The 27,091-nt window shown below is 41.6% G+C and overlaps 1 protein-coding gene across 1 annotated transcript in view; it reads left to right on the top strand.

Annotated features, from left to right (window-relative positions):
- ITPK1 (inositol-tetrakisphosphate 1-kinase) overlaps nucleotides 1-27,091 on the top strand; it is a 122,755-nt gene that overhangs the window by 15,033 nt on the left and 80,631 nt on the right. The gene's annotated exons all lie outside the window — the stretch shown is intronic.

Raw genomic sequence — 27,091 nt, forward strand, 5'->3', positions numbered from 1 at the left:
AAACATTAGGTGAAACATTTGTATGTGTTATAGTTCTGGAATAAGATGAATAACTGAGGAATGACATGTCTACAAAAAATTCAAGTCACTTAATCTCTGTGCTGAAAGCATCTATTTATGCTAAGGTTACATATAACTAGCTGGTCACTGGTTTGAGTTTTGTCCCTTGTTTTAAGGGGATTTGTTGGCTCATTTGTTTAAACTCTGTGTATGGAATTTCTTTTTCTTTCAGTTGAACTTTTCTGTAGTTAACATAAGCAGGTTAAGCCTAAAGGGCAGAGCTTTTGAAGAGCAGATTTCAAATTTCAAAGCAGTTTTCACCCCGGTTCCATATTCTTCTTTGTTCCCCTTCACAAAAGTCTCTGCTGCGGTGTTTGGAACAGGGTGTACTGAAGGACGGGTCTTTGGGGCCCGTCCTGTGCCTGTACTTCATGTCGGCTGGAGGCAAGCCAGCTCTTCTCTTTGAAGTTGCAAAGCTGTGCTAGCATGGCGGAGGGCTGGGCTTGTTTCGCAGCAGGACTTAACCAGCTTGAGCTCTCTGCCACCTCAGCGTGGCTACGCAGCCTCCCTCGGACAGCCAGGTTACATCTGCCCAGGCACAGCAGGCACCTGACTGCCTGTCCGTGACCGCAGAGCCACCCAAAATCTATTAATTCACATGACTGGAGTATTCAAATGACTGTTTATTTAGAGAGAATTGCAAAGTCTCCTACAGCACAACCAACTGTGTCTGTTAGGACAGTCCTCTCAAAACTACTTAGCTTCCTCCTGCTCCTTACTAGCTTTTAAGAAGCCTTGTGTTTCTGTAGCACCTTGTTTCTTGGACTGAGATAAGAGGAATGCTTTGCACCTCATTTGTCATCTGTAGCACATCATCAGTTGTAAGCTGTGGTGCTAGCTGCCAGCAGAAGCTGCAAGCATGGCAGCCTGGACACTCAGGGATGGTGTTCCAGTGACTGGCCTACAACATGCAGCGCTGAATACCGGGCCTGGGCAGGCAGGAGACCCCTTCTAATGTGCTGAAAGAAAAATGTAGCAGATCTAAGGCTGCCAACACCAAATTGTCCTGGTATTCCTGCAAATTTTGGGTGATTTTTTATGACACAAAAGTATGTTTGGAAGATAAAATTTGAAAGCATTACAATGGAAATGAGGTATACTAATGAGAGAAATTACTAGATATCAAAATAGCTTCCCAGTTAGTTGAAACTGTTTAAAATTGGGATTTTATTATTTTCACAAAGATACATAGTTCAGGAGGTCTTGGTGAGGGGAAATTCTGTGGCTTGTGCAGTAGAACAGATCAGATGATCATAATGGTCCTTAAATACCTAAAAATCTAGGGCTAAGTTGCAAAGTAATGAGCCTGTTTTTCAAAGGTGCAGAGCAATTGCTGTTAACGTCCATGGAAAATGCCAAGCGCTCTAGCTGCTTCCTCAGGGCATAAATATAAATGCAGAAGCCCATTTTGAACTTTTTTTTTTTTTTTTTTTTTAAATCTTGGCTGAAACATCTTTCTGAATGAATTCCACTGTTTCATGCTAGCAGTTTTTCTGACTTTCTTCACAGTTGCAATACTTCTATTTGGGCTGCTAGATATATGCATATACTAGATAGTATATGCAAAAGGAACATGCATACTACATATTTGTGCTAGTTATAATATGAGGGAAAGGAGTAAAGTAAGACAAATTTCAGGATGAAAACTTGATTTTTTTTTTTTTTTTAATACAAGGTTTTGCCTCACAAGATGTTTTAAATATTCAGTGAGAGACTTTGGTTCTGTGGGAACTAGTCAAATTTAGCAGACTTAAATATAGAAGCCAAGTAGTGCTGTGACTTGCAGAAACCCTGCCATTATAAAGAAAAAAAAAAAGCTGTTCTTGCCACTTATTGCTCTTCTGTGCTCCAAAACACTGCATTTAATTTTTTGTTTTGTTTTCAAAGGGCTGAGGGGGTGAGATTGTTCTCTCTAATACTACACGGCTACTTCTGGCTTCAGTATGGCACCTCTTTGCAAACAAGGTTTCAGCAAAGTGTTTGAGCCTATAACAGGGCATAAGAAAATTAATAGGAAGGATCTGAAGGCTGTTATCATTTCGTAATCAAGTTTAACATTTTAACTTGTCTGTGGCTGACTTGGGTTGTTGCGTAGTTTGATTTTGCCAGGGAGGATTGGGCCAGTCATGCAGCAAAGCTAACATCAGAAGACCTGGATCCATGGGGGTCAAACCCCTTTTCTGTAGGCTGGTGGATTATGCAGGTGGAAGAGGCAGTTCTGTATGGGACCCGTGAGAGTTGTATGTACAGTGTAGCTGGGAAAATGGGGTTGCAGGGTTAGCCATTAGAGCTAGTAACAGCGGCAACTTTTCTGCATGGACTGGCCGATCTTTTGAAGATCATTAAATACATAGTCATGTTGCTAATCTGGACTGAAGTCCATGCCACCGTGTTCTTTTTGCTACTGCTTCTTTTCCTAGGAAGGTTAAAGCTAATATAAGTGTGTGGCTGTGCCACAGCCATGTCTCCCATTGCATTGTAAAATGCCATGTATTGCAGATGGAGCAGTCCCAGCGACGTTTTTGAGAATACTACCCATTTTCTCCGAAGCTTTGGAGAACTTTGATTCTCCAAATAGCAGACTAATGTCATGAGCTTGGTATGTCTAACATAAAGAAAGACTGGGAAGAAAAAGTTTTATTGCCAAGAAAACAAAGGTCATCCCTCCTACAGGCACAGGATGAAGAGGAGAAACTTTATATTCCCTTGTAAAAATGATTTAACCCCTCCCTGTTGGTTCCTAAGGTAAAATCCAACCAAATCAAAGAAAAGCCCAAAGTTCTATTATGCTGATGTCACCTTTGTGTGATAGGTTCTTAGCTTATGTTTAGCTGTCTTTTGTCAATTTGAGATAAAGATGATAAAATGCAATTTATGGGATGGGTTGGGAATTATTTGCTAGTTGGTTTTAGTTATTTACCATCAGGCTTGCTGGGAACTTTTCCCTAGAAGGAGACATCTTGAAAGGTACCCGTTTTTCATAAACTATTTTTAATACTTTAATGTTATTTGAAGCACTTACTTGAGATGTTTATTTTAGGCAGAAAAGAACTAAATTCTCCTGTGTGTATTCTTAGTCTCTGCTTCGGGGTGAATCTCCATTTTTGCTCCTCGACAGGCTCCGTCTGTGTTTCTGACGGTCTCTCCTGCTCCCACTCGTCTCATGGAGAGTAAAAGTTTGGAAACTACCAAAAAGAGATGGCGAAGTGTCCTGTAATCTCCTTTTCTACAATCCTTGCCTATTGATCCCAAATGTATCACTTCTCATTATCATGGTTCAGATTAAACAGGAGATTAGGTCAAGCTTTGGGCAAGTTGCTTTTTATAAGCTTGAGTTTATTAGTCTGCAAATGCAGGGCTTGGAATGGAGGTGCCCCCCTTTCAGTGACCTCCATCGGGCTGGTGGGGAAGCGAAACGCTGATGGGGGAAGCAAACGGCTGGGGAAGCTGGTCCCTCTGCACCGTGATGGGTTGCAGAAATTTTCTGGAGGGGTCTGTCTGGCTCATTGGTGGATTTTATTGTTCTCTGGGGAAACGGCTGGCTAAAGGAAACAAAACAAAAACCTAGCTGCAGATGTTTTAAGSCAGTTTGTGGTGAGTGTTTTGAGCAGTTAAAATATCTGTTCTTGTTCCCACTTGGGAAACTTTGGATAACTCGCATAATTTTTCTGGGTCTTAATTTGGCCCATTAGCAATATTGTGAGACTTTAACTGATCTTTCTAAAAGGTTTAAGGATCCTCTGAGAGGTACTGAAGTGTTCTTCCTGACAGAAGTACTGCATGTGAAGCAGAGTTTGAATTTGATTTTTACCCTCTGTTGCTTTGTGCATAGCTTTCCACAATGAGAACTTGTTTCTCCCAGTTGCTTCAGCAGATCACCACCTGCTACCCTGTTGCTTTGACCAAGCTGGAGGCATTTGGCTTCATTGACGCTGACCTGCTAGTGACCATGTGCTGAAGGCTCAGGCCCTTTTGCTGGAGGTGAATAGAAGTGGCTACAAAGAGAGTTTTGCTGGGGAGGAAAACTACAGTGATGAGTGGATTAAAATGTCCATCTGTCTTTTTTTTTTTTTTTTGCTTAAAAATCATTGTTGCAGAATTGTTCTTGTCACTTGTGAAGGAACAGCCTGCAGCATCATGGTGTTCCTTAGAGCAGCCTCTGTGGCAAGGGCTGAGCAGGGCAGAGAGAAGCTGCTTTCTGTCTCCTCTCCTTGCCCCCTGCCTGCAAGCACCATTCGTTACACTTCGCTGGCTGTTTACCAAACCTGCTGCTGTGTAGGTGATCCAGCTAGCTTACAGTGTCTCAGCTCCACCGTTGCTGGCGTGGACAGCCCTTTCTGAAGGAGAGCACCTGTTGCTTCCTTACATCAGGGCTTGATCGTTCCAGCTGCTGCGTTTTGCTGGGATCTTTGTTTGTTTGTTTAGTTTTGTTGGTTTTGCAACACCAGCTCTGTAAGATTTCACACAAATATCAGTATGTTTTAAGAATGTGGTCTTGCCGCTGTAGCTGCTTGGGGAGTTTCGCACACGCTGCACCCAGTTCTCGTACACTCCAGCAGAACAGGAGCTTGTTGTGGGTGCTACAGGCAGTGGTTAATTTTTGCCCTGAGCTGACATTCTGCTTTTGTATTTGCCTGAGAGTAGCTTGCTGTGCCATTAACTGTGGCAAGTATGAATTAGGTGAATCCAAACTAAGCAGAAATAACTTTCTGAAAGTATCTGCGTAATCCTGTTCTCTTTTTTTCTTGTATGTATGAAGAAGAAAAAGATTGAGGGATCTTATACATGTGCATATGTTTTGCTGTTTTTTAATCATAGAAAAAAATCCCTGCTGTGTATTATCTTGATAAATTTAGCAGTACTCAGCATGTTTCAGCTGCTCTCCAACTTTACTGGTCTACAGGCAATAAAATATTTAAAACTGAAATTGCCCCTGTTAACACGAAAGCCCAAGGTGAGCCTGCCCACAGCACAGCACTCGTTGCCAGTGCAGGGGGGATTGGTCATCTTGTGCTCACGCTCTCTGGGGCCATCCTGGGTTGTAAGATGTGTAGAGGGAGAGGGGAAGGAAGGGGAAGGCAGATTACAGGTTTGAGTCAGAAGAAGGATGACAAGCCTTAAAGTCTTATTGTCAGTTACTCAGTGTGGAAATAAATATGACGAGGTATCCTCTTCATGACCTATGCTACCTTAATCTCTTGCAGCATCTTTATCAGATGGAGATGCCCACAATGTTGAAACACCTGACTCAGAATATGCCATAGAAGTGCATGTTCCTTAATCTTTGCTGCCTAGTTACTGGTGAGCAAGGGTGCCTCTGAAAGCTCTTTTCAGACAGTAAATAAAATCAGTTATGTTTGCACAGGGCATTTCCCAACTGCACTGTGCACTGGCAGCCTGTTTGGGGTCAAAGTGCACATGCTGCAGAGAACTGTGAATTCGCCACATACTGAAAACAGTCACTTCTCTGAGTGTCTGTGCTGAAGGGAGAGGCTCTAGTCCTTCAATGAAATGAACTGGACTTTGAAAAATTTTGGCTGTTGGTAGTCGATACAAGGAAGTGCTTGGAACCACAGGGTACATTACAACATGTGGCACTTACCAAAATATGTTTTCTTTGTAAATAGCTATTGGTTACAGCTAATAAGCTGGCAATTACTCAGCCATATACTGCTGCAGGATGGTTAATGGGCTGAACTCTAACTACAATAGGTCTTTTTGTATTATTGGTGTATTCTGATGTACTGCTGTCTACTGTATTATGAATATAGCACAGCTGAGCTGCATAAGTACTTGTTAAACCTCAGAGCAGATTTATTTGGAATGTTTTAGTTACTGCTTGAGTGACACACGTCTGTAGTAAGCAATCGATTAATATCCCAGAACACTAACTCCGCAAACCTGCCTCATTTAAGGACATGGCAAATGTCTACAAGCTCTACAGTGTGGATTAAGTCATTTTCAAGTGTAGGTTTTTTGTTTTGTTTATTATTTATTTATTTCTAACTCAATTTCACTTCTTGCAGACTTGTGGGTACCCCTGTTGGCAACAATCAATAGGGAAATCAGAGCTGGGCAGCCTGTGGACCCTGATGGTGGCACGGAGCTGCTGCTGGCCTTAAGGAAAGAGGCAGGCCTTATTCCCACTTGCACTAGCTGGAGTTAAGTGGGAGCAAAGTTACTGGGGCACAAGGAGGACTCAGTTGTAAAAAGAGCTGCAAGAAACTTTTATAGTTGGCTGAATTGAGGAGGGGGCTTTGTAGAGGTGGAAAAACCTATGCTCTCCATTTCCCTGAAGTGCAGGGTTCTTTCCTACATTTTTCTATTGTTCTGTGTAATTTTTTAAAAAATATTCCAAATGATGGGGCTTCCACCAGTTCCTGTGGGAGATTACTCCATGGTCTAATACATTTTGCTGCCGGGAAGTCTTCCTGCTAATCAGCCCATTTCCTTTATTCTTTTCATCCCATTAGTTCTAGTTAACCTTTTTTAACTCTGCTCACCCTGAGCGTTTTTCTCTCTTTCTAGGGCAAACAGCTTTCAGATGTTGCTGCTCTTTTACCACACTTTGTGTTTACCCTGTGTGAGAGTGGGGATAGACTGCTTCACAGCTCCCTGGCTTCAGAGCCGTTGAGCTGGAAATCCACAGAAAGGCTTTATCTCATGGTATCTTGGTTGTATGGTTGTAACACAAGAGTTTCAGAGTAACTGCCTAGGAGATTTAGATACCTAAATAAACTTAGCTATGAGTGGAAATCTGAATCCCCTGTGTTGCCTTGGCCATCTCAGCTATGTTTAACTTTCCTTGTGGAAATTGAGCCCTTTTGTCTCTGTGTTTTGTTTCTGGTCACCATGTTCCTTCCAGCATTTTCCTGTCAGCCTTGAAAAGTGCAGAAAAGAAATTGTTTTCATTCCATGTCATTAGCAGGGACACCATAAACTGACTTCATGGTGTTTTGGGGGCTATAATTTACTTTATGTAAGCTTGATATGATACCGTAGAAGTTCTTCCTCCTTTTTCTCCCTCCCTTTCCTTTGTGCTTTGGGAAGTCTTTCCCAGTTTAGCTTCCACACCACACAGTAGAAAAGTTTCCTGTATTGCTGGTCCTTTTTGCATGTTTGATTACATTACCACAACGGTGTGTTTCTGAGGCACGTATACTTCTGCTTTCATTTGGTATGTTCTTATTGAAACAGTCACATAATGTGTGAACTGTGGTAGAAAAAGCGAGAATGTAAGTTACTTTATGGAGCATTTGTGTCTTGCAGTGGCAGTGTTGTGAAGGATTTAATGTTTTGGTTCCAGTCTTATTTTTAATACCTTTCCCTAAAAGGTAGATTTAGATTTAGGTTTAGATTACAAAAAAATCGGCTTACARGCTTTCATTTTTTTTTTTTTTTCCTGCTATGTTATGAAATGCTTGAGATGTTTTCTGTTGCTCAGAAATTCTCTATGAGAGAATAATAACCCTGCAAACTCTAAAGAGTGTTTCAGAAGGTACCCATTCACTCTTAGGAAGATACTGTAGTTTCACAAATGGTATCTCCTTTGTTTTAGGATCTGCCACCCAAGAATTCCTTGTAGCATTTCACACTCATTCAGATTAAGCCTTTTGCATGTGGRTTTATTTTCACCCTCAAGTGAATTTAGCAAAATATGTTGGCAGTTCTTCGCATCCTTAATTTTCTTGCTTCTCCCAAAGAACACTTAGTCCTTTTCTGAAAAGGTTCTCAAAGACCATTCATCTAACTTGTCATCTTTTATTCTTTTCTTTTGCATTGCGTCACTCATGGGAGTAATCCTCCAGCTGTAGTGTGGTGCTATTTTACGCCCTTGAGTGGCATCCCCAGCTGCTGCTTGCCTCTGGCGCAGATGACAAATGGTTATTGTTTTCTGGAGCCATGCCAGGGGTTCTTTATCRCCGTTTGGGCACTTTTGTTGTGTTTTATTTAGGACCTAACAGTGTTTGAATAACACTGTTTTATTTTGAACTTTTCTCCCTCTCCATCTCCTTTCTCCCCCCAGTTGGTTTACTGTTTACAGACCTGGAGTTACTGAAGAGAGCGAGCCTGATGTGCCGTTTAGTAGCCTGAGAGTGATACGCTTTGGGCTGTTTTTCCTTCTCAGTGTTTGAGGTTTTGTAGTAATTGTGAGGAGAAATTTGTAGGAAAGCTTAGCCATTTTGAGATGACTTTTCTCTGTAGCTAAAATATCGGTATTGGAAGAGAAAAGTTCTACAGATTTTGAGCAAATTGTTGCACTCAGCTTTCTCTCTAGAATTCCCAATGTGTGAATAAGCTTCTTAATCAAACTTCTATATAAGCCTATCAACATTTGTTTCAGAGCAAGCTCACCCTTGTTAAAATCAAATTACTTCTCTTTTCTTTCCTGTTCACCCATAACCTGTGTCTGCAATGTTTGCTTCCTTTGAAGATGCAAACAAGGCTCCAGCCGTGGTTGCTCTGTTACTGCTCTGAGTAGCAATGAACTTCATAGGACATTTCCCCCTGCAACCGAAGGCTTGTTTCCCCAAGCACACAGTTGTACAAACTGCTTCCTTGAAGAGCCTGTGCTTTACGGTCCCAGAACTGTGACAAGAAACGTGGGCAAAGGCTTTGCACAAGTGGGTCAAATTTAAGACGAGTGTGCTCCTATGTTCTCTTTAACCAGGCCTTGCTTAGCAGGAATAGTCACAAGTAATGACATGGCCTAGTTCAGGGTCTGATTAGCAGATAGCTGGTTCATTTTCTTAGAAAACTGAGGATGCCTCTTGGCCATCGTCCTAGCCATAAATTAGGGAAATTGTTTCTGTGCCAGTGTTTGAAAGGGCATATTAGATCAGCATATTTTAAATATTACTTGAAGGATATGAACACCTTTGCACAGCTGAAATAATGGCAGAAAAACAAATGGAATGTCAAAAATGAAGCTCCACCAATTTTGAAATAAATTTCCTTCCTTTAAATTACACAACTGAAAAYGTCATATTGCCTTAAATATGTTAAATGTAGTTATATGTTTGCAGTTTCCATGCTTTTCCATCTTAGAGTGTCTGTTTATGGCTATTGCATAGAGATGAGAAGGTAATTTTCAAGAGAACTTTGACAGTTGCCTGAACAATAGAAAGAACTGGCCTACACCAGTCTGATGTTTTAAAACATATTTTTTCATTGCGGATTTTAATCCCTTAATGTGATGTTAAATTTGTGTTTTAGCAGCAGCTTGAGGTCAATTTTGGAAGATACTCTGTAGACGAGTCAGTGTCCTAAACCGTCTGCTTTCTCAGAAATTGTTTCCCACCGTTCTGTCTGAGAAGTAGTATTTGGTAGCTGCACTTAACAATGTGGAACCTTTTTTTTTTTTTTATGACAAAACAGCTGCAAAGCCTTCAACATCTTCTGAATCTAGTCAAAGTGTGGGGACTATGGTCTGGGGCTCTGTGCCTTTCTTTGAGAACTTTTATTGCAAAAAAATTGCATTTTAGAATCATTTAGAGTCCTGTGGCTTGTGTCTGTTAGGAAAATACAATAAAGTTATCAATAAGTGAAACAGGAGATTTTATAAATGACTTGGGTATTACAGTTTACTTACCCAGCATTGCTAGATGTTTATCTGTTTCTAATGAAAGCAGGAGATAAAGATAACATACATTACTGCCGAACAGTTGGGACATAGTGACTGACTGTGCTTCTAGCTTGTTGCAAAAGTAGAGTAAAAGAGTTTTGCTAAAAATATCGCCGTAACAACTTACAGGATACTCAAATTTGGCTGATGGTTGAGAGACTGGAAAGTCTCAGACTTGAGACACATATAATCAAAGAGCCCCTGTTTCAGCACTGTGTTCTTGTAATGTTCACAGATATTGCAAGTTTATAAGCATATCTGTGATGTCCTGATCCAGTATGCAAACTCAAAGTAAAATGGGCTAATCATATAAATGCACAGTGAGAGGAAAAAAACGGGAAGAGTTTAAATGACTTGCTGACTGGTGAGTTTACTGAGGTGAGAGCACAGACCTTCTAATGCAGGCACTGCAGCTTAAAGGAAGCCAGCCTGCTAAAATTATAAGATAATTATGGCGGTAGCAGGACAGAAAACAAGCTTTTTCAAGATGAGCATGATGCCTTGGAGCATATTTCATTGTGTTTTAGTTGGAATGTTGCAGCTTGACCAGTTATACTCCCAGCGTTTTGCCTTTGAAATGGTGCCGTGCAGAACAAAGCTCCCCGAAGGTCAGCCCGACGGTGCTCCCCATGCTCGCGACCGTGGCAGAGCTTGCCCTGCCATGTGTCCTACTGTGGGTCGATAGGAAGCCGGTACAGAGGCCTCCATTGTTTTTTAGTTTATATATTTTTCTGAGGACTTGGCCTGGAGTTCAGCAATTCAGCACATGTATGTAGATCCTGCAGCACTTCCTGTTTTCTAGCAGTTATGTTTTCATTGCAGTCTTGTGCATATTAGAGTTTGCTTTTGGCTACAGCTGCATATATGTTGACTGTGTGAGGCACTGGGAAGGATAACCTCTGTTTTTGCATATAGCTCTCTGCATTCCCCCCTGTCATGCTACCATGTGAATGGAAGCAATCGGGAGGGATAACGGTAACTTGCAGTTTGTTACAATGGGCATGGAAAAACCCCTTTATTAATGCAACATATGGCTGAAGTTTCCTGACACAAGCAGATTTCTGATTCATGGTTCTCCAACGTCCCCTGTTCCAACTCAGACAAGTCCATTATTTCCTCCCACCAGCAGATGTAGACAGGAACAATTGGAGCTGTGATAACATTATCTTTAGTAGGGGCCAGCAGGGTCACACACCTCGGTGTTTCCTGTTTGTAAACAGCAGGAGAAGGATGGCTTCGTGGGCTGCTGGCCTGGGAAGCGTGGTGAAGTRAGCCAACTGAAGAGGAGTGAGATGCCAATTTGGCAGTAATCCTAATCCACCAGAGAGGGATGGAGGGGCGTAAAGGATACTTTTAGAAAGGTGCAAAGAAGCAGCGATGGGAATGAGTGTCAGAAAATTTTAAACGCTCTTTTTAATCTCTCTCTGGTAGCGGGAGAATCAGGAATTGGACAGCTCTGCATAGGCTGGGTTCTGGTAAAAATCACTGATGTAACATGTTCATGCTGATGCTGTGCTGCCAACAGAGCTCAGAGGAAASAACCTTTGGAGATTGCCTTATCAGCTCCTGCTGGGAAGCAGTTATCTTGTTTTCATTGCTGCGATGTGCAGGGTAAACCTGATGTGCAGGAACTCTTTACCACTTGCCTGAGGTTTTTAATCCAGCCTTTCTTCACGAATGAACTGAACAGGTACATTATGGCAGGGGATGGAAGGGAGCTCCTTTTTTCAGCATAGTTCATTAAAAATCCTCACTAAATGTCACAGTCTTCCCTGGAGTTTTATGTAATAGCCTATTCTCATGTGAATCTTGCCGTAACTTAAAATGGAAGCTTGTTCATGTCTTTTGATTTTAATAAGAGAGGTTTTTTTGGAAATTGCAAATTGGGATTTGGCCTGAGAGTTTTAAGTGTGCATGCACCCAAAAGTTTTCAAGTAATTTTGTTTAGATTAGCAGTTAAGACCAAACCTCCAGTTAGGAGGCACATGGAAAGGCTTTTGTCATAGAACAGGCTCTTTTTTTCAATTGTATGTGAAAATTTGTGGATGTAAAAGCAGTGCCAGCAATGTCATGTGGTTTGAGGTTTTTTCTGCTCAGACAGCTCAGAGATGACTGCTTGTGGTGAGGTGCTTGGCTCTTTAACGTGGGACAGGCAAGGAAGAGAGCCAGTGTTCATGTTCCCGGTCAAACAGCAGGTCCTCTGAAAGCACTTGCAAGTGTGACAAGGCATCAGTTAATTGCATGGTAATGGTTTCAACCCCTCTTGTCTCCCCAGAACGAGGGCATTTCCTCAAGGCGTTTAAGTACTACACTGGTGGCAGTAGGCTATGAGGAAATACATAGAAGCCAGACATAAGTTCTTGGTCTCAGAAGATGGCTCAGAGGGGCTATATGTGCAAATTTCTTCTATACCATATTGCTAGTGGAAGTTAACTAGTGCAGAAGAGAAGGAGAGGAAGAAAACACATACATATGCGTAATTTTTCTATTTATTTATTTTTGTCGCACATGTGCATTAGCAGACTGAGAAAAACTCTGACTTTACCTGAGATGCCTTCCTGCTCAGCTGACCTCTGTGAATGTTGTTCTGCCTTCAGTGGTTTAGTGTGTCCTCACTTACTATCTGGAAGCAGGGTAGCCATGTTAATTTAGGTTCAGTGTTACACCAATACTTGTGCTTTTCTGTGGAATTTATTTACTTTCTTCCAAATATAAGGATGGAAGCAAGCAAAAAGTACATGCTAGACTTGAAATTAGTCAGAAGTTAATGTATATGAGAGAATAACAATTGCCCTAGTTGTGTTGCCTGCATGGCGTGAATACTTACTATAGCTAGAGCTCAAGGTCTTCACTGCCATCACTAAGCAACTTGGAGTCCTGAGTGTCTGTATGTGGTCCAGCCGGTAGGTGGAGTGTAGTCCTCCAGAGAAGTAGTGGGAGGGTTTGGGCTTGTGTAACTCTAGTGCTTAGGAGTCTCCATCGTGGCGTGGCAGCCAAGTCTGGTGGGCACTGCACAAACATGTCAAGAGGAAAAAGCATCCCTATCCCACAGAACTTATAGTGTGAGGCAAGGGACAGCAGACAGATTATGGAAGGTGAAGGGATGCAACAAGGCAGTTTTGGTTATCATAATAAGCCTAGGTTTTTGGCTACTTTGGAAGTGGCTTGGTTTATGTCACTTGAGAAAAGTTTGATAGGCAGCATGGCAAAGCAGGAATTGGAAAAAAGGATTTGAAATTTAATAACGACATAACTTTGTAAATGTTTACGGAAGCTTTTCTGAAGTGGAGGTGGCAGGGTGGAATGCAGCACAGATACTCGTTGAATTTTAAAATTGTGGGCAATGGAAGTTACCTTTGTGGGTGGATGAGAGGTGGAAGAGAATAAGCTGTCAAGGGTTTTGAAGGTGAACACAGGAGGGCTTATCTCTAGTATAAAAGATGAGGAGGATACAAGGAATCTGCAAGGTATGGACTGCAAGATGGGGAGAGCATGAGAGAGTTAAGATGGGCCTGACTAATAGACAATGGTCATCTTCACAGAGACTAAAGAAAGGAGGGAGTTCAGAGACAAATGAGGCAGGAGCCAGAGGTAGAAAAGCGGAAACTAGGATTACGAACATGAGGTTCAATTACAGTAAAAACCAGAGCTGAGAGAATGAATGAAGTGTCAAAAGAGAGGCTGTTAGGGATGTCTCACAGAGTGAAAGGCCTGGGAGAAGCAGACCCTGGAGCAAGCTGTGTCTGTGAGTTGGCAGGACAGGTCTTGCTGGGGAGAAGGCAGAGCACAAGAGTTGAGGGTGAAACTGGGAAGGAGTTTGGAGCTAGCAAAAGAGCGGGCCAAGGAATGGAGGTCAGAGTAAATGAAGCATCGTCTATCAGTGCTGTTAAACTAGAAGAAGCAGAGGGAGGTGGGAAACTGCTGGGATGTGTTGAAAGACAGCTGACTGACAGTCAAGAGAACGGGCTTGGTGTCAGCTCAGGGAGAGGGTGCATGGGAGCACTCTTCGAAGACTAAGTTATCGCATGAGACTTTTCGGGACTTTATCTGGTATTCTCTGTCATGAGGTTATAAGCTACACAGTTTTTTATGTTTTCTGGGTTCTTATATTTTAACTGTTTTCTTCTTTTCCCATATTTATCTGTTAAAATTAGTATGAATACTAAGGAAGGTTGGATATGGTGTCTCTTGAAGGCATACCAACAGTTTATAGATACCATTTTCTGAGGATGTTTTGCCTGTTGCTGTGACAGGAATGCTCAAGATTWCTGTAAACAGAGTCGATTACAGAACAAGAACTGCAATTTTAGCTGTTCTTTCTCTAGTTCATTTAATTACTGCTGCGTTCACTGTCTTCCTTGAATAGGAAGTCATTTTCCTGTTCATCTGAGCTTTTCAAACAGTGAAAGGGAAAAGAAAATTAGTAGTGAGGGGAGGAAAATGTCACTTTAAAGCCACAACAATCAGATGATAGGCTTGGGAGATAGCACCTGAAACTATTATTAACAAATTAAAATAAACTGACCTAATTTCATATTGTTGGTTTTCCTTTAAGTCAGTGCAGCCATCTTAGAGAGACAAATGAGCTTTAGCCTGAGCGGCGGCATTGCAGAATTGCAGGGAGATGTGGGTTCCTTGCCAAAGAAGGGACTACAGCTTCCTTCTCCATCAGGTGAGGAAGACTCTTCAGTCAAGGTGGGTGAGGAAGGAGCCAAGAATTACAGTGCCAGGCTTGATTCACAGCTAGGTGGTAGTGCTTGTTTGCCTGCTCCTTCCCTGTTTTGCATGGTGTTTGTGATGTTTTTTTTTCTTGCATGTCTGCTACCTTAGCAGTCTGTTTTTAATGGAAGTGAGAAATGTGAGTTTGAGTGAATAATTTGCAACCTGAGATTTTTTCCACTTGATGTCTATTCCAATACCCTCTAGTCCTTCTCTTTCTAAAAGAATATTTAGGTGGCTCCAGAACTACACATTCCTGGGTAGTAGATTTCCTTTGGGTTTAGTGCCCACCCCAGAATGCAAATTCATAGCACAAAGTGTATCAGTGCTCAAGTACAGCAGCATGAGTATATCCCCAAGAAAAGGTGATGTACTAAGACTAAATTACTGTATGCTGGCCAGAGTGTGGGTGGACATGACATCATTTACAATTATGGTAAAGCTTTTTCTTAACGGAAAGTGAGTAACATTCTAAGAATCTGCATTAGGCCAAGTGCTCCTAATCATAGTTTTCAAGTATCATGACCAATGGGATATAAGTGTGGAAGGATTTTCTAGGCCCTTGAGTTTCAGTGCTTTTTCTCAAGAGTTAGCTACATTGTGTAATCCCTTTTTAAAGTTTGATTGAATTCTTCAGCTTTTATTTTCATCTGAGTTTATGTTTCCAGAATATGGATGGCGTAAACTGGGTGCAGCTATTCCAGATATGGTCTCAGTAGTGCCTTGTGTATTTGACTCATACAAATCTCATCCAAAAGACCTACTCCTGATCCTGGTGAAATTGGGTTCATCTTTATCATAGCCCTATTGTGATAAGGAAGTATATTTGCATCCTTTTCTGAATGTATGGCAGATTTCTTTTTTGTCATTAATCCAGATATATGCAGCCTTTCATTTTGTATTTAGTCATGTTGTCCCATTTCTGATTCTCCCTTCTGTGTGATATTTCTCTCAGTGTGGTGCTGGTGGTTACACTTTTGTATAATTAGTAAGGCCTATCAGTAATATGCTCGTGCTAAGACCACTAATGAAGATACTAAATGAAATGGTCCCAAGACTCCTGCCTGAGGAATGCCACTTGCGCACATTCTGATTTGCTACTTCTACTTTCATCATGAAGGACATTGTCACCTTCTCTTTTATCTAGCTACTCATTCACCTTCCAGTTCTTATGCTAGTGTCCTCATTTTTCTCCRGTTTACTGCATTAGATGCTTTACTGAAGTCTGAGAGACGAGCTTTACTTCATTCTCTTTGTCCAGAGAATCAGTGGGCACACAGCCGGTGAGATTGTTCTGATCTCTCTTTTGTAAACGCATTTCTCGTTTCACTGCATTCTGTTTTACCTCTGTGGATTTAATTACTTTTCAATTATCTTTAGATGTGTTCAAATGCTTGTATAATATTGGGTCAGATAAGTAGTTTGTAGCTGTCATTTTTCCGCCCTCCTACTCCTTCCTAAATATAGTTGCTATTTTTTGATTTTTGGAAAGCATTCCGTAATGGATACAGTTATTTAGAACCTTTGTATCACCATCCTGTGATTTCATATGCCAGGTTTTGGTTAATTGGATTGTGTTTTTCAGGTCTTTTTAAAGTGTATAATTATGGGAAGAAAATTGCTTCCCTGAACCTGAGCACATTAAATTCTTTTGGTTCATCTAACATCTGTGTGGCTCAACTAGGCTCCCTCTAGTCAAGCATATTTAGGGTGCAAACTCCTATCCTAGAATTGACATCTAAAGCAGGTTAGATGAGTTTAAAACTTCAAGGTATTTCTTTATTTCTCTCTGATTGCAAGGAGAACCTAGAACTTACAGTATAGCCATCTTTAAAGTTAGATGAAATGAATCCCATTCCTTAAGTTATGGTTTTGACTTGTACTCATTGATATCTCTGCCCATCTCTTTTTGCCACCTTGCCTTGCTTCCATGGTCAGTATTCTTATTCTTGCTAAAAATTGAGGCAAAATATATGTGTAATTTTTGGGCCATTCCTATATTATCTTTAATATTAAACCCTCATTTGCTGCGCAGAGTTTCTACTTTTTTCCTCTTTTTACATATGCCTGAAATATATTTCACTGTTCAATATGTCTGCAAGAAATGTCAAGCCTCTTTTACATTCAAAACCTTGAACTTTTCACAGCTCAGCTGTCTTTACTTAATTACTTCCCTTAATTTATCAAATTGTCATCCTGGGATTATAAAAAATGCCCAAGTTGTACACCAGTTTATTGTATAATTTAAGCCAATTCAACCTGATGCAGTATTTCTATTACCATTTTTTTAAATTGCTTTTTGTACTAATGTACATTAGCATCCCATCTTGTTGGTACAATGACTAGAAAAGGTATCAGCAGTCCTGCTCAGAAATAGCTGGACCATACTCAGTACTAGCATTTATTCTCCTGAGTTTAAGTTAATCTCCCATAATGATACAGTTCCTCTTGTTTTTTCTCTCTTCCTTATTAATATTTGGCTTTGTCTAAATAATACTGTGGGATTGTCTTTGAGTACTGCAAAAGCAGGACTTCTTGTATCCCTCTTGTTTAAAGGGAGTTTGATGCAAAATGTTCTATCTGTGCCAGTGATTCCCCAGGTGTTTTGGGGGGCCRGTGCTGTGTTGGAAAACAGTTCACCTGAGTGGGAAAAGATGTCTGCACGGTTGGGCCATGCAGCAGTTGCAAGGACTCTATCAGACATGATAGAGAGCAAAAGCAGAGATACCTTGTGGTTACTGAGAAGCTCAGACTCTTGGCTGTTAACTTTTGTTCTTACCTTCTCTGTCCCAGCGTGTTCACTGAAGCAATGAGTGGGAAGTGCTGCCCTCCTCCTTTTCACATTAGAGCCTCCCCCTTGTCCCAGCCACCTTCTCCTGGCTTCACTCCCCGCTCTACTTCCAGTACCTTCCTAGCAGTGCAGTCCTTGAGAAGGTGGTCCATGAAGTTGTGATCTCCGCCCACGCCCTTCCTCCTCAGTTTGAGAAATCATGGGCTAGCTATTGTTTCTTTGTGGCCATGTTTGTTTTAAACCATTTTAAATGCCTTTAAATTCGTCACTGGAAGGAATAGTCTCATCATTTTCTCTCACTGGGAGCAGTGGTTTCAAGCTGAAGAAATGTTTTGTAATTGAAAGACGATTTCATCCCCCCATAAATAATCACTGAAAGAGGGTGGAAGGGAAAGTCACCGTCTGCCTTTTCTGATTTCTGTACATACAGCATATGGGTATGATATAGATCAGTCTGAAAATGGCCTTCTCTTGGTTTAGACACGGCCTTACCCATTTTTATTTCCTCCTTAGGTTAACCAAGTCCTTATAAAGCATTTGTTTCTACTCTGTCATATTTTGGTGTACTTCTCCCTACTCTTCCTCCTCTATCCTTTGGAGCTGCACAAACATTACCAGCCACCCAGTATTCATGAGCCAACACTACAAGACTATGTTTGGATGAAGGAGGATATTTTGTTAAGGAAAATATTCCCTTGCTCCCCCCACAGCCAAAACTAATTAGGATCCCTTCTGAAAAAGAAATTAAAATATAAAAAGCATGAAAACTCTCCACCCAGCCACTGCACTCTCTGCATGTATTTAAACTCCCTAGTATGTAATAAAGACCACATAAATTCATCAAACTGATGAGCAGGCTGGATTAAATGTGCTCTGGACGCTCCCTGTATTTGTTTACAACTCTATCATCCACAGTCTCTTTAGAATAGGAAACATTATAGAAAACCAGATTTCTGGTGCTAGTTGCTAACAGAGGTGAAGAGGGTGATGAAGGCCAGTCTGTGCCTCTCTGCTTACCAGCTGGAACCTCTGTTTGAAGGAGAGTTACAGCAGAGACATTAAGGATCCCTCATGAAGTTCAGCCACGCATGCTGGAGCACCTACCGCTGTCACTGTCTGGCAAGTGCTACTCAAGGATTCTCCTTAAACTGWGCCTGAGCTGTGTGGGGCAGGTCCAGATCTGAGCTTCCTCGGTTCTCAGCATACAGGATGGTAGCTAGGCTTTCTGGTGTATGTTTCTCTACAGATCAGCTTTTCTACTGATCTAATCCCACTGCCAAAGGGAGGGATGTTTTACAGTGCATGTTTACACTGGTTCAAGAGAAACTTTCAGAAGAATATTTGTCCTTCATCTTAACTTTCTGAGTATCAACTAATTTAAAATATGTATGTATTTGCTTTACTGGCAGATCTTGATGTAGTGGATGTTCATGTGATGTTATAATTAAGCACTGAAAGCTTCTGAGGATGGACACACACACGCGCACACCCCTTTGCTTCCTCAGGCTGTAGCGCTGCAGAATTTCTGTATTCTGGGTTAGTTGGAGTGTTCTCCACAGCTGGCTTCTCTGTTCCATTCTTTCTTTAATGCCTGCTCTCCTGAAAGGTTGATGATAGAGCTGTCAGTTCACTAACTGGGCTAGAGATGACCCAGTTCATTCAAAGAAACATTAGAAATCTTCCTTGCAAAGCTTTTCTAGTCTTTCTGCATCAGCTTTGCCAATTCACAAGCTTTGAGTTCAGGAAGTGAGCCAGAAATTTTCTGAACCAMTTCATAATTTTCCCATAATTTTCCCTACTGGGATTACCTATATAGCCTTTTAATCTGATGTATGTGAACAACATTTTTTGGAAGTTACAGAAGTCAGTATAACAAGGTAGTCTCAGCAGCAGGTTACACATACTGTGAATTTTACCCAAGATCTCCTTTTTCTGTAACTTGCTTTCCTTCTTTGGAGTGCTAATCCTCCTGTGTCACACATTTTCTGTTCAACTTTTCTCCTCTGCTAATCTCTGGGTTTGTGCTGCAGCCCTTTCTAATCCACAAGAACATTTGTGACCTCAGAAAAAACCCTTGGCAAGAGGCTTTTTTTGGATTTGAGTAACTTTGATTATTCTTCCTGCAGTGCTGAAAACCAGCAGTTGCCTTTCAGACCATCCATGAAAAAGACTGAGTTGCTTAACCACTTGCCTACCAAAATCTGCTGGCTGAAATCAGGTCCTAATGGGACATGAACTCTCAGTTTAATATGATTCTCAGAAACAACTGTGCATCTTTGCAAGTTCTGGAAAGTACTTTCTGCAAGTGCCAAAGTATTGCATATAAAGTAAAGAGATAAGCCAAGCAGAATTATGTTTTCCTTTCTAGAAATTTTTTTTTGCTGGTCTATAAATCAAATACAATAAGTAACAAAGTTCTATTCTTGGATTTAAAAAAAAATTACTGCAAAGTTCACTGTGAAGAGCTTCTAGCCACAGCCCAAACATGGGATTTCTTGGTTTGGTTTTAAAGGGGTGAAGGGGCAATAGAGCAGTGATGCTGAGTGGAAGTTTGTATGCCAGGGTCAGAAGAACGAGGAGGGAGAAGAGGGAGGGGGCAGTGGGAGAGGTTTGTGTAAATGAGATCCAGTAATTTTTCCCAGTGCTGTTTTGCACACTGAGTAAGTATCAGGCTTCGCTGTCGCTTTCATTGCGCAGGTGACAGTAGTACTTGCTAGCTGTTTGCTTCTGTGGGAAGAGTGCTGAGGAGGCTATGATGAGGCATTTCCAACATCCAGGTGGATTAACTGATTGCAGGACAAGCCTTGAAAGTGCAAGGTTATTCATTTTGCATAGTAGTTAGGCAACTGATCCATAAATGATGTCCATGTTAGTACATACAGTATAAAAAGAGCTATGAGATTTCTTTTCCTTCACTTTAATGGAAAATGTAGCTTCTTGCTTCCCAGTCTGTTTGGAGATCATAGCTAGCTTTCAGGGAGTGGTGATGCGTAACTCCTGAAAACGTGTCAAGTCCTCACACGTGTTCTCTGGCAGCTAGTGGCAAACAATGCAAAGTAACCAGCTCTGGCGTCAGGGCAAGAAATTGCACAGAGCCAATCTGTTAAACCCCGGATCTTCTCCTCACATGTTAACATTTTGATATCTGAGAAAATGGGAAGACAGCAGGGCTTTGTAGCTTCTGCTGCACTGCGCTTCACCTTTAGGCATACCTTGCTCCTTGGGATATAGCCTGCATCTGAGATTTTGAACCACTTGTCCCAGCACAGGAAGGCTGTGCTACCACAGCCTTTCCTTTTCCTTTGCTGATGCCCTTAAAACTAACTTGGGCACAGCAACAGAAGATAACCTGTAGAGGCTGATCCTACAGTGGTAGAATGGTAAGCTAGCTCTTCAGCAGGTCTTGAATTTGCTCAATTCTGAGAAGACTAGCAAAAGGTACARTATTTTCAAGCTATGTTTCCTTCCTGCTTAGGAAAGAGTTCCTCTCGGACTGACATCGCTGTTTCTATCGATGCTGTGATGCTCTCTCTTCTCGTCAGTTGGAGGGGAGAGTGGAAGAGTCAAGCGGGGGAAGTCTCCCCACCGCAGCGGATTTCCTTTATCAGATTGCCCGCTGCTGCTGCTGAAACAGGACGTTAGCGGAGGAGAGTACAAGTTAATTTGGCGCCAGGGAAGGATGATGGGGCGAAGGCGGGGGAGCAGTGAGAAAATAGATCCTCTTAGCGAACTTTTCACTCTCTCTCTTTACAGCCGTTGACAGACTGGTCTTTACACCCTCATGGCTGAGGGTTGTGTTCATGTTTGCCCTTTGCAGTGGGCTGGTATTGGTGTTTCTGTCGCAAAGAGAAGTTTATGATTTCTCTTTGTACCCTTTGGCTCCAGCAGCAGCAAGTGCTGAATAGTTGAGCTAGTTTTGCATGAGGAGAACTGAGATAATCTTCTGGTTTGGTCACAGAGATGAGGAGGAACTCTTAAATATTTAAATGTTTTAATGTTTACTTGGGATGTGTAAATATTTTAGAAGATATGGAAAGCCTACATATCAGTAAAAATACCTGTGTTTAGTCTACCAGATAACAGAATGTCTTTTCTCATGATGTTTTAATAAATGTTTTGTCACCTTCCATGGGCTTTAGCATGGAGTCACTCATCACTTGGGTAGAACTGACAGTGGGGTTTGTGGGAATGTCGTCTCAGTAGAGGGACAGGAAGGGACTGCTCCCCAGGACTTTGTTCAGCAGAAGAGAATGAGCCAATATTGTTGGATCCTTTGTATTTCCCTTGATTTATCAGAAAAGCAGGAGGCTTCCAAATCATCTTATTCTGTAGCTGTTGTTCCAGATTGTCTGTGTGAGTGTCTCACATGTATGGATAGATGTGCCCAGCCATTTTCTTCGTTTCTGCACCTCTCCCTTTTCAAATACAAGCACCAACTCTCCTGTAATTAGACTATCTTGTATATTCTTTCTCCTTTATTTTTTACAATAAGGCAAAACAGTAAACRTGGCACTACTGATTTTTACTTGTTCTCTTTCCTCTCCAGAATACTTGAGAAATATTTTTAGAGGCTTTTGTCCCTGAGCTTTTTGGGGAGAGAACAGCGTATACAGATACATCAGCTGTCAGTTTTCAGCTCCTTGAAAACTTGGATTTTCAACCCAAAGCTTTCTACTTTTCTTTTCCATTATGACTCACAAAACACTGATACACAGTGAAGCTAAACACTGGGGCTAGGTTTGGGGGGGGGGGAGAACTTTAAACACTTTGTTTTAAAAACCTTTTGATATAAAAGGTTTGTTCGATAAAGATACAGAAGAGGAAGATGATGACTAATAATCTGAAGACCTGGGTGCAGTGGAATTTAATAAACTGAATTGAGCCTGAAATAAACTCCAAATGTTTGGGGGTCAGTGCAGCCTTAGCTAAATATGTGTATAATGTACTTGTGTAGCGAAATCCATATACAGCCTCACGAGCCAAGGAACAGAGAGTCCAAGTCAGGCTGGTGCTATATGCCTTGTTCACAGGGAGGAGCATTTGGTGCCAGAAAATAGTTAAATTACTACAGACTTTTGGACTCTGATTTATGGAAACACGTTGCAGAGCATTTGAAAGGTCTCTACAAGAAGAGAAGGAAAATTGGACTGATTCTTTCCCTTTTGTGGCGTTTTACTAACTCTTCTAGCACCCAGGGTAATGTCAGGTGCTCAGCTCAGGTGGTCCTGAAGATTTAGTCTTTAATCTGCCTAGTAGAAGGCTCAGAAGAAACCTATTGATGGTTTGTTCACTTCCTTTGGGTGAAAGATTCATCAAGTTTTGTCCCCTGCAGCAAGACAGACTGTTATGCAGAGGTCACATACTCCTGTTCGGTTGGTCCTAAACAGCAGAACAAATAAATGAAACAAAGCAAAACTTAACAGTGAGCATTCTGGTGAGTGATGTTTGCTACCCATTTCAAGACTGGGAGCAAAATGCTTAAACAATAGATCTGGGTTTTTTTGTTTTTTTTTTTTCTTTAATGAAAATATTTTAAGAGAAAAGTGAGGATAAATGGAAATCACCCTCTGTGTTGTGAATTCCCCAGGGATGTAGCAATAGACAGATCTTATCTTCATTTCAGAGAGCAGAACAGGTTGGCATTAAGACTTCATTTCATGCAAATGATAATCCAAAAACTGTTTCTGAAGAAGAGCTTTAAAAAAAAACAAATTCAGCTGAGCCAGATTCTGAAATACAGTGATTATAACGTGTACTGAGAACACTGAATAAAATAAAAAACCACAAAACTATTTTTAATCATTTAGATAAATGATTTTTTTTGCTAAATCCTACATTTGCAGTTGTTTGGGTTTTTCTGAGTGAACGAATCCAGATTTTTTTTTTTTTTTTAACTCGGACATAGTTTTATTTTTAAACGCGGCTTCCAGAAATGCATGCATGTGGGATTGCAGTTGGGACCAATAGAAGGTCCTGGCATTCTGCCAGGCATTTGTCCTGTCCCTACAATATAGATGGATTGCCAGTGTTCTGGAGAAAAACAACCCTAAAACTTTAAACAAATTATGCTTAATGGAAATAAACTTTTTTTTCCCCTCCTGTGTAATGATTTGGGTAATGTGTTGGCTGTGTGTAGAGGAGAGAAGGGGGGGGGGGAAGGAAAGAGGAGGGCAGAGATGGAGGTTGTGTTTGCAGCTTGCCCCCCAGAGGATGCTCTAGGAAGGCTGTGAGGGGTGACCATGAGATTTCTAAGCCTGGAGTACTCCAGGCCTTCTTTAGAAGGTCGGCAATCTAGTTACAGCCAGCTATGTATAAGAGCATATATCTCGTGGTTGTTCAGTACATGGATTTGTAACACCTGGAAAGACATATGCCTTATCTGGCACTTTCTACAAATTGTGTTCTGCATACAGCTTTGACAGTCCGTCTTCATGTCATTCACCTGATTTCTGGTGGGTTTTGGTGGTAAGTGACAAAGGTATGAAACCGATATCCAGTTTTCTCAGAGAGGGGARTAGGAAACATAGAATATAGCATACTTCACAGAAGAAAATGAACCGTAGCTGTATCTCGGTGTTTTTCAAGCTGGTGCTGATAAATCTTTTCTCTCACTTCTGTTGCTATGGTGTTAGTTCTGTTCAAAAACAAACCTATGGGTGATCTTGTCAAATGCAAAGACCGTTTGGAGAGCGAGAGATGCTGAAAGAGAAAGGAAGTAGGAGGGCTCAAATTCCAGCTGATGATAAACAATGAATCAGTGTTTGTCTCAGCAGAGGGCCATCACAAATTTTGCACTGTACTTTCATGGACTTGCGGTTGGGTCCAACATTCCACTTAAAGAGGCTTCTCCTCCTCTCCCCCACCAACTTTTTCTTCCTTTTTTTTTTCCCCCTTAGTATATAAAAGGAAGGTGGAACTCTTCCAAATTCTGCACAGCTCAGAAATGTTTGCTTTCCACAGTGTGGCCTATAACACAGAGAACTTATTCTTACGGTTTGATCTTCCAGTCCACAAAATACTGGATCCAACTGTATGTTTGTGTGGTTGAAATGTACCTGCTGTCCTTGTTGAGCCGATTGAAACGATCATTGAATTTCCTACCAGAATAGCTGCCTTGGCATGTTGATTTAAGTTTGTGGCTGTAATTAAGTTGCTGTAATTTCTGATATTGTTTTGTTCGTGAGGGAAGAAACAGTTCACTGTTACAGGGGCCCTTTTTAATACTTTCTGATTTGCATAGTAGGTGCATTTTGTTTTCATTCTTACAATATGCCTGTTAGTTTAGCTGACACAACTACCGTAGAGAAGTTATCTTGCCCAGATGTCTTATGTTTCTGGAAATCGCTGTGCTCAAAATGCCTGGATGTGCCTTGAAGATTTGTTTCTATTCCTGGGTCAAGGCTGAAAGGGAGGACTGTTTTCTTGTTTTCTGAATGTTTCTTTGTAGGCTGAGCTGCAAGTGCAATAAGAATGTAGAGGAGTAACCAATCTCAAATACTTATTTGCTTCTCATGGTTTTTCAAATGGGAAGTCCTGAAAATGGATTAATTTACATTTCTGTACCTCTGCAACTGGAAACTTTCTGACCCAGCTAAACAGACCTTTTGTGTTGCTGTTTCCTTCCAGCTGTGATAGGCAGCTGAACAAAAGTCAAGAAAAGCAATGTGGTCATCTGAAATTCCTTTTAAAGATATTAACTGATTTTCTGGAACTTGGTTGCAGAGGTAGATCATTTCCTTTCACATCTTTAGCTTAGCTGCATCTCAGTTCATTTTGTCTTGATTCTGCAGACGTTTAAGTTTGCCCTTAGCCTTGCTACTGCATTACTCATGGGAGTAAAAATGAAAGTGCTTGCAGAGCTAGACCTTCTGTGGACCTCCTCACCCAGCCACAATTTAACAGTATCACTAGGCATTCCCCTTTCAACATCAAGTCTGCCTTGTTTGTCTTTCCCCATTACATAATCTTGGCATACAGAGAGTTTGCTGTACTCTTGGAAACAGGGCCTCTATTAGTCTCAGAAGAGATATAAAGGGTTTTCCAGTTGCATTAAGATCTATGTAAGTACTTCTAAGATAACACTAGTACCGCAACCTGTAACTGTTAGTAGGTGCCTAGAGTATATGTTCAAGGGAAGATAGCCTCTGTTGGGAATAGTGACTTTCTTTCAATTTGCTTTTGCTTCACAGTTAACTTCAGTTATTCTGCTCAAGTAAGCCTAGCCCATATAAGAGTACCTATATGAGAATTACAGTTGAGCTACATGGGTTGGCCAGATTAGCAACTGGTGTATTCTTATAACTCAAGAGGCTAGATCTCTGCTGTTTTAATTTTATTGTTGCTTGAGCTCCTGCACTCATGTCTCATTGGTACCTTCCTTAAGGTACTCCTTAATTCAAAGCAGGGTCATCTGTATAAAGTTGGGAATTGTATTCAGACAAAACCTGAGCTAATGAGACAGTGAAGACCAGGCTTCTATTGAAATAGCATATCAGCAGCTCGTCCTGCCCTGCTGTCCTCTCTCCTGCCCCCCTCTCCTCTTCTGCCAGAGTTGAATGAAAGGAATAGCAGCAATGGAAAAGTGTGTGTAACTGTGAGATCCCATGCTAACTTTAGTTTACTGTGCACAGATCTGTGTTCCATTTCAGAGGTGTGCTGTTTTGTAGCTTACAAGCTTAAGTTGCCACTGAAACAAGAGATCATACAATCAGTTGAAGAGCATTTGATAGTGTGGCAGCCTTTGTGCTGTGGACAGTCTGGTGTGTTGGCTAGAACGTGAGCCAGTTTTGGTATCTATATTGTACAAAATTTCAGATTCGTAAAGAGCTTCATAGGATCATTCAAGTTGGAAGGGACCTTGGGAGGTCTGTAATCTAACATCTTAATCATGCTAGGTTCAACACTGAGTTCAGATTGAGTTGCTTAGGGCTTTGTCCAGTTGGGCCTTGAAAATCTTGAAGGATGGAGATTCCTCACAACCTCTCTGGGACCCTGTGCTGCAACGTGACTATCTTCCTGGTGAAACTTTTTGCGCTTATTAACTTTCCTTATTTAGTTGGAATCTCACTGTTTCAATTTATGACCTCATGGGATGCATCTGAGCCCTCACAATAACATCAGCCAGCTGTCTTAGTACCCTCATGTGCATCCCATCACGTCTGATAGCCTTTTCTGGATCAAGATTTCTCAAGAGATCCCTGACTTAATCCTCTTCCTGTACAGGTAGTTCCTCTGCTCCTTCAACCCTGTCTCTAGACACAGAGGCACGGGAGGCCTTGTTGGTGAAGACTGAGACAAAGAAGGCTTTGAATACCTCAGCCTTATCTGTGTCCGCCGTCACTAAGTGTCACCCACCCCGTTCATCAGCAAGCCTTCTTTTTCCTAGTTTGTTCTTTTACTGCTGAAGTAGCAGTAGGAGCTGTAGTTGTTGTCTATGACATCCTTTGCCAGTTTCAACTCTAGTTGAGCTTTGTCTTTCCTAACACCATCCTGGCATCCCAGATGTTGATGATCTGATGCTATGCAGTCTACTTACCTCGACCCTTAGCTCCTTCCCTTGGTGACTTGGTGTCTTGACCAGAGCACACCTCCCACAGATGTCACCCAGGAGTTCCCTGAAAGGCAACAGGCATTCCCTGCAGCTCGAGGCCTAGGCAGCAGCATCCTCTCTCTGGAGCTCTTTCTGGGTCCAAGTCTCTGATGTAGTGGGGTAATTCCCCCAGCTGGTACTGGGAACTAAGCCCTGTGACACATCGCCATCTTTGTTGGGCAGGCCCACGCTGCCTGGAGCAGCCCCCTGCCCCCTCATCCCCTGTGTGCTCCTTGCCCTGCTAACTGCCAAAGGCAGTTAGCTGTGCTCTGGGAGCCACACTCCTCCTTACCAGCTACATAGTTGT

Source organism: Apteryx rowi, unplaced genomic scaffold, assembly GCF_003343035.1.
Source record: "Apteryx rowi isolate R43461 unplaced genomic scaffold, aptRow1 scaffold_5, whole genome shotgun sequence".
Taxonomy (NCBI): domain Eukaryota; kingdom Metazoa; phylum Chordata; class Aves; order Apterygiformes; family Apterygidae; genus Apteryx; species Apteryx rowi.